We start from the raw sequence: 8506 nt of genomic DNA on the forward strand, positions 1-8506 counted from the left end.
CCTTGACTGCCCCATACTAGGTTTATTCAGTGCTCAGGATTGCACCTAGAGCCTTGTCCATTCCAGGTAAACTCTAACAGTTGAGCCCCTTTACCCTCCTGCCTCTGCCTACAAGAGTTTCAATTACAGTGTGTGGCCACCACACCCAGCTCCATTTTCCTGTATTTCCTGATTTTGTATTTTATTTTACATGTTTGAATGCTTTGCTCGCACATGTGTCTGTGTAACATACTCACGCCTGTGCCAAGTGAGGCTAGGACATCATATTTGCTGGAACTGGATTACAGCCAGTTGTGAGCTGCCATGTGGGTGCTGGGAATTGCACCCCAGACCTCTAGAAGATATCTTAACCACTGAGAAATCTCTCTAGTTCTTTCCATTTCCTAATTTTGGCAGGGGCAAGTAATCCCTAAAAAGACTTTGAGGGAGCTGGATGTGTCAGCTCTGGCCTTTAATTCTAGTACTCAGGAGGCAAAGGCAGGTGGATCTCTGAGTTTGAGGCCAGCTTGGTGTACAAAGCAAGTTCCAAGACAGGGCCAGAGCTACACAAAGAAACTCTTGTCTCAAAACAAAACAAAACAAAACAAAAAAACTTTGGGGAAGAAAATGGCAGGTGTTAATGGTCTAAATTTTGGGAGGTTGTTAATTTTTTTATTTTTTATTTTTTGTTGTTTTTGGAGACAAGGTATCTCTGATTGTGATCAAGTGGGAACTGACCAGGATGTTAATCACATGATGAGTTCAGGAGATGCACATTATAGATAATCAATCAAGGGGAAAGAAGATTCAAATGACAGAGAGGGCTAGGAAAATGGCTCAATGGTAAAGACATCTGCCACCAAGACTGAGGACTCAGTTCAATTCTTGGAACCCACAAGGTGGAGGGAAAAAACTTATTCCCACAAGTTGTCTTCTCATCTCTCTCTCTCTCTCTCTCTCTCTCTCTCTCTCTCACACACACACACACACACACACACACACACACACACACGTACACAAAATTTAAAAAAAAAAAATTGATGGCCAGGTGGTGGTAGTGCAGGCCTTTAATCCCAGCACTTGGGAAGCAGAAGCAGGTGGATCTCTGTGAGTTCCAGGCCAGCCTGGTCTACATAACTAGTTTTGAGATAGGCTGCAAAAGTACACAGAAACACTGTCTTGAAAGAAAAAAAAAAATTGACAAAGAGAGGCCTCTGAAACTCTTGGATCAGTCTTAGTTATCATTACAAGTGGTAGACAGACAGACATCAATGGCTTCTAAAAATGTTTCCAGAACTATCTATGATAAGCTGAAGGGCTGAAGAGGAAGTTAAATAGCATAAGGAGATGTCAGCAGCATCTGAACTATGGCAAAGTCTCCAATTAAGCTAGTCATTCCACAAACTAATTACAAGGCTAGAGAGATGGCTGAATGGTTCGGATTGTTAACTGCTCTTCCAGAGCACCTGGGTTCAACTGCCAGCACCCACATACCAGCCCACAACCATGTGCAACTCAAGTTCCAGGCCTTTTGACCTCCATGGACACTAGGCACATGGTGCATCTATTCATGTATGCAACACACCAAACACATAAACATACACACACAAATTACAAGAAGGGGAGGGTTGGAGGTCTGAAGATCTACAGGTTAAACAAAGTCCTTGATGAAATGCCTTGTGAAAACCTTGTTTTTTGTTTTTGTTTTTGCTTTTTTAAATCCAATCCAAAGAAGGAAAGTGGAAACTAGATGTAGTGGCTCAAGTTACATTCTCAATGGTTGGGAGGCTGAAGCAGGAGCAGTTCAAGGCTAGCCTGGGCTACTTTTGTTTTGCTTGTTTTGTTTTGGGGTTTGTTTTGTTTTATTTTTGAGGGAGGGTTTCTCTGTGTAGCCCTGGCTGTCCTGGAACTTGGCCTCGAACTCACAGAGTTATGTCTGCTTCTGCCTCCAAAGTACTGGGATTAAAAGTGTGAGCTGCTATGACCCAGCAAAGCCTAGGTAGGCTACTTTAATGAGAGACCCTGCATCACAAGAAAGAAATGTGGAAGGGAAGGAAGGAAAATTTAATTTATTATTCTTTGGAAATTCCCTACATGCGTAAATGTTATTTGGTCTTTTTCTACCCTGTGACCTTCTCTCTTCCTCCTTCCCACTCTTGTTCAGTCCTCCTTCCCAAGAAGTCCACATGGGGGACTTTTAACTCTGATACTTAAAAAAAAGTTTAAATTATGACCAAAGTAGTAGAGCAAGCCTTTAATCCTAGCACTCCAGAAGCAGGTGGATCTATGTGAGTTCGAGGCCAGCCTGATCTACATAATGAGCTTTAGGAGAGCCAGGGCTACAAAGAGAAACCCTGTTTCATAGAACAAACAAACAATATTTTAATTAGGTTATTTATTGTGTGGGGGCATGGAGATCAGAGGGTACCCACTAGAGCAGTTAGTTCTCGCCTTCTAGCTTGTGGGTTCTACGGATGGAACTTTGGTCTTCTACCTCAGTCAGTGACAAGTGCCCTCACCAGGTGAGTCATCTCAGTTCAATTCTTCTTTTTTGGAGGGTTTTTGTTTTGTTTTGTTTTTGTTTTGGAGTCAGGGTCATTCAAGACAGGGTTCCTTGTATAGCCTTAGCTGTCCTGGAACTCCTCTATAGACCAGTCAGGCCTCCAACTCAGAGATCTACCTGCCTCTACTGGGATTAAAGGTGTGTGCCACCATGCCTGGCCAATTGTGATACTCTTGATAAGCGTGATGCTGGTATTGTGGTTAAGCTTTATTTTTTCCCCCATGTTGACTATTCTTTAGAAATATTTCACTTCTCATGTTTGCTTCTAAATAATGAGTGAGAATAGGGCTAAGCAAGAACTGGTGAGAAAAGGTGAGAGTGGGCTGAGTCATACTTGAAGTTGCACTCTGAGGAGATTTCACTGCAGGACCTTCACAATTATGAACCAGGAAATAGCAGCCTCAATGGGGAGGAAGACAGACAGACAGACATTGACTCAGCTAAGTGAGTGCTAGGAGTGCATAAGATCAGCAATGGGGCTGTCAACGGGTGCCTCCTGAGTATGGGAAACATCTAGGAACTAACAGACCTCTGTTCCCAATGTGTTGAGGCTGTGAAAGACCAGAGGAAAGTGATACTTCCAACTGACAGAGACACTGGACACGGGATGACCTGATCAGTAGAGAGGTCATTGGTGAAATCTGATGTGGTTTGCAGATTGCTACTTTTTAGAGTTATTGGGGTTTTGTAGAAAAGTGCCTTGATCTTAGGAAATTCGCGGGAGTATTTACATTGAATAGATAGATGGGTGGATGAACGGTTAGCTGGCTAGATGGATAGATGGATGGATGGATGAGTAAGTGGGTGGGTGGATAAGTAGATGGATGAGTAAGTTGGAGGATGAATAGGTGGGTAGATGGGTAAGATCAATGGATAGATTGTAGGTGTATGAATGGATGGATGGAAGGAAGGATGTATGGGTAGATGGATGAATAGATGATAAAATTGTTAGTACTTTGAATCTCTTTTAAAGGTGAAAAAAACTCACTTTTCCTGTCATTGAATTCAGTAAGATTAGTATCAGTAATTGTCAATTAAAACTGTGTCTAATTTAGATATCAATGAGAAAAAGAACTAACCTGAGTCATAAAGCAAAATTCAGAAATTACCCTGTCATAATCATAGCAATAAGCATGGTAGATTCCTGTTGCTATGATAATACAGTGCCAGTACACACTTGATCCAAGGCAACCCAAAGCAGAAGCATGTGTACTGGTACATGGACAAAGGTTGTAGGCTCAAGACCCTGACTTCCAAGACTGGCTATTTGGGCAACATACTACTCTTGTCTAGACTGTTTGACTTCATGCTGTATAAAATGAACATACAGGACCCACAGGAAAATGACTGCTGAAACAAGATGGACATTACTGCAGGGTTCCTGTTTCATAGAAGAGTCTGCCAGACATTCTGCAGGACACAGAGAAAAGAGACTGACAAACTGCCAATAAAGGTGGACAGTTTAAAGTTTCCTGCTTTGCTGAGGAGTCTGCCAGACACACTATGGCCTATAGGCTGAAAATGGAACATTACAGAAGAATTTTTTGGGTGACTGACCAGGCTCTATCAATGCTAGAGTTTATATATTATCCTTCTGTGGTCTTTGATGGAGTTTAAGACAGTTATGGTTATAATTTTCCTTGGTTAGTATTAAAGATAAGTTACATATAAAACTTTAGACTCACAAAGATAGATGATAGAACATTTTCTTTAATTCCTGATGTTAATAGACTAAATATTATTAACTATAATTCTTATTTGATAACTGTTTTGTTATATGTAATTTTACTATGTTAAAGTTAAAGCCTTTTTTATTTAGACAGAAAAGAGGAGATGATGGGAGATGTCATTCTGTAAATATGTTTCTCTTATTGTTGGTTAATGAATAAAACACTGTTGGCTTATAGGAAAGCAAGATAAACAGGGCTAGGAGACAAGGAGGATTCTGGAAAATGTAGTAGAAGGAGACAAGATGTATGACATGGGAGATATAAGAGGTCTTGACCCTTTTTCCAGGAAGATAAGACCATGTAGAAACACTTAGATTGATAGACATGGGTTAATATTTAAGACAGAGCTAGCCAGTAATAAGCTCTAAGCTATTGGCCAACAGCTTTATAACAAATAGACTCTCTGTGTGTTTATTTTGGGGCTGATGTGGCTGTGGGACCAGGCTGGCAGGAAAGTGCTTCTAACAAAATAAATGATAAGTGAAAAAAATTTTTTGTTCTTTGAAACAGGATTTCTCTGAGTAGCTTTGTAGACCAGGCTGGCCTTGAATTCACAGAGATCTGCCTGCCTCTACCTCTCAAGTGCTGGGATCAAAGGTGTGGGCTACCACTGCCCAGCTAATAAGTGAAAATTTTAAGACAACAAAAAAAATTGATACAAATGCCCACACATGCTAATTAAAATTAGTAGGAGGCTGGGAGAATAGCTCAGTAGATGCAATTGTCAGCAACACACACACACACACACACACACACTGGTTGATGTATCATCTGTAATTTCAATACTTGGGAGGCTGATACAGGAGGATTTCTGGGAGTTTGAGACCAGCCTGGGTCACATAATGAGTTCTAGGCTAGCCTGGGCTACAGAATAATAGTCTATCTCAAAAAAGAAATTTAAAAAGATAACTAATTAATTACAATTTAAAATTCAATCTTTATATTATGCTAATCACACTTTAAACATCCTTGAATCTCACTGCTCAGGACTAAAGAATGCTTGTATTTATTATTTTATGTGTACAAGTGCTTTGCCAGAATAAGTATCATATAGATTTCTGGGGCTTATGGAAGTCAGAAGTTGCCAGATTCCCTGGAACTGGAGTTACAAATAGTTGTTTGTGCTAGGAACCAAAACTAGCTCCTGTGAAGCCCTCCCTATAACCTGCCATGCCATGTTAGTGATGGACCCTGGGGCCCTGTGTGTGCTCAGTGAGAGCTGTGTTATGGAACTGGAGTCCAGACCAAGACCAATTACAGAAGTGGCTATTATGGTTAAAGACACTTTTATAGACAATCGATTTTTAATTTCAAATGTGGTGGCACATGCTTTTAGTCCCAGCACTTGGGAGGCAGAGGCAGGCAGGATTTCTTGAGTTTGAGGCCAGCCTGATATGCAGAGTGAGTTCCAGGACAGCCAGGACTACACAGAGAAACCATGTCTTAGGGGGGGAAAAAGTATGACCATGCATTTTTATTTATTCATTTGGTTTATTTCTTTTTTTAAAGATTTATTTATTTATTCATTCATTCATTATATATACAGTATGCCTACAGACCAGAAGAGGACACCAGATCTCATTACAGATGGTTCTGAGCCATCATGTCCTAGCTGGGAATTGAACTCAGGACCTGTGGGAGACCAACTAGTGTTTGTAACCACTGAGCCATCTCTCCATCCCCTTTTTATTTCTTTACTAGGCAGGGCTTTTCTGTGTTGTGGAACTAGCTCTGCAAACCAGGCTGGCCTTCAACTCACAGAAATCCACCTGCCTGTGCCTCCTGAGGACTGGGATTGAAGGCATATGCCACCACCACTGGGTTTATGTATTTGTTTTTATGTGTATGGGTGCTCTGCCTGCATGCATGTCTGTGCACCACATGGGTGACTGGTACCCTTGGTAGTTAGAAGATGATTTTAGATTCCCTGGGACTGGAGTAACTGACAGTTATGAGCCATCATGTGAGTGTTGGAAATCAAAATTCAGGTCATCTGTAAGAGAACTCAGCTCTTAGTCTCTGAACCATTCCTTCAGCCTCCTTTTAAGACTGTTTGGAATGTTTGATGAAAACATGTTCATGGGTCAACTCAGACCTTCTTGATTTGAAATTATTTCTTCAAGAGTTTAAGAATCTGAATGGGTGTGCATTCCTTTAATCCCAGTATTCTGGAAGCAGAAGCAGGTGGATCTCTGTGGGTTTGAGGTCAGTTTGGTCTACAAAGTAAGTTCCAGCTAGGGCTATTACTCAGAGAAATCCTGTCTTGAAAACAAACAAACAAAAATCTACATTTGTTTTGTGATAGACTTAAAAAAAAAAAAAAAAGATTTATTTATTATGTGTCCATTGTTCTATTTGCACGTATGCCTCCAGGCCAGAAGAGGGCACCAGATCTCATTATAGATGAGCCACCATGTAGTTGCTGGGAAATGAACTCCGGACCTCTAGAAGAGCAGTCAGTACTCTTAACCTCTGAGTTATCTCTCCAACCCCAAGACAGGTTCTTATGTAGCCCAGGCTAGCCTTGAACTCACAAAGTAGCTGAGGCTGACCTTGACCATCTCATCTTCTTGCTGCTACCGCCTCAGTTCTGAGAGTAGAGGTATGGGCCACCATGGTCTGTATATGCAGTGATGGAGATGGAGTACAGGACTAGACTGCCAAGCCAGTATTCTACAAACTGAGCCTAGTCTGAGGTAATGAAATCAGCTGGGGATCCAGACTCAAGTCCTGCTGCTTGAATAACAGGCACTTTGCTGAGCCACCCCCCCCCCAGCCCCAGCTGCTCCTATTCTAATGGGACAGACTAATGCTGAAGGTATAAAAGGGAATCAGGTATATTCTGAGGAGGTGGCATTTGACCAAGACTTAAATGTGTGGGTATTTGGGATTAAATTTCAGACTACACAGCAAATTTTAGCTCAGTATGTTAAACTCACTGTGTGTGTGTGTACTATGTGCAAAGCCTTGGGCTTGATTCCAAGCACTAGATAGAAAGATCCTTGATAACTGGACATTGGTGGTTCATGCCTTTAATCCCAGCTCTCAGGAGGCAGAGGCAAGCGAATCTCTGTGAGTTCAAAGCCAGTCTTGCCTACAGAGCTAGTTCCAGGACAGGCTCCAAAGCCACAGAGAAACCTTGTCTTGAAAACAAAACAAAAGATCCTTGATAAGGATTCTAGCTGGAGGCTGGAGGCCCACCCAGCACACAAAGGTAGCCAGTGGAAGGGAAGACAGGACAGGCATGTGCAACCTACAGGTTGCATGCATCTCAAGATAGCTATGAATGTAGACCAACACAAAATTAGAAACGGGCCTGGAAGGATGGCTCATTTGTTAAGAGCACTTGCTGCTCTTGCAGAGGAAGGACATGTGTTCAATTCCCAGCATCCACGTTAGGCCCCCACCACCATCTGTAACTTCAGCTCCCACAAGGTCTGATTGATATCTTTGGCCTCCTAGGCACCTGCATTCACATGCTCATTCAAGAACACACACACACACACACACACACACACGTTTTAAAAAGAAAAAAATTTCAAAATCAGAAACTTACATGATTTTTTTCTTTTTGTTTGGTTTTCCAAGACAGGATTTCTCTGAGTAGTCCTAGCTGTCCTGGAACTCACTCTGTAGACCATGTTAGCCTCAAATTCTTAGAGATCTACCTGCCTGTCTCCTGACTGCTAGGATTAAGGTGTGTGCCACCACCACTTGCCTTTTTTACATTATTTTTAACTTGTTGGCTTGGTTCTAGTTCATGAACTCTGTCAATTGTCTGTTGCAATGTTGGAAGGCTACATAAATCTGAAAGAGGACAGAGGCCACAGGCCTGCACCCCACTGGAATTTCCCCTCTCTGGACAATTTAGAGATGATCACTATTGGGTAACTTAAACCCTGTCTGGGACTGGAGTTGTATTAAAGGCCAGGCTGGAGAGCCTCTCTGTGTGTGCATGCGCGTGCTGCAGTGCATGTGTGCAGGTAAGAGTACAATTTGCAGGAGTTGGTTCTCTTCTTCCACCATGAGGTCCCAGGGAGTAAACACAGGTAGTCAGGTGGCAAGAGTCTTTACCTATTGAGCAACCTCAACAGTCCCTCTTTGTTTTTGTTTCTTCCTTAAACTATTTTGAAAACATAGAATGCTTTATGAATTTTTCTGTCATTCTCAAGTAGGAGTCATGCTAATCTCCATATTGTTCCAATTTTTGTATAAATGCTGCCAGAGTGGGGAT

The 8506-nt window shown here is 41.8% G+C and overlaps 1 non-coding gene across 1 annotated transcript; it reads right to left on the minus strand.

Annotated features, from left to right (window-relative positions):
- Window positions 1–8402: 8402 nt before the first annotated feature.
- Window positions 8403–8506, minus strand: LOC127232050 (U6 spliceosomal RNA). Its single transcript, XR_007835344.1, has one exon. It is a non-coding gene; the product is annotated as a U6 spliceosomal RNA (small nuclear RNA).

The sequence above is a fragment of the Phodopus roborovskii genome, unplaced genomic scaffold, assembly GCF_943737965.1.
Source record: "Phodopus roborovskii unplaced genomic scaffold, PHOROB, whole genome shotgun sequence".
NCBI classification, from domain to species: Eukaryota; Metazoa; Chordata; class Mammalia; order Rodentia; family Cricetidae; genus Phodopus; species Phodopus roborovskii.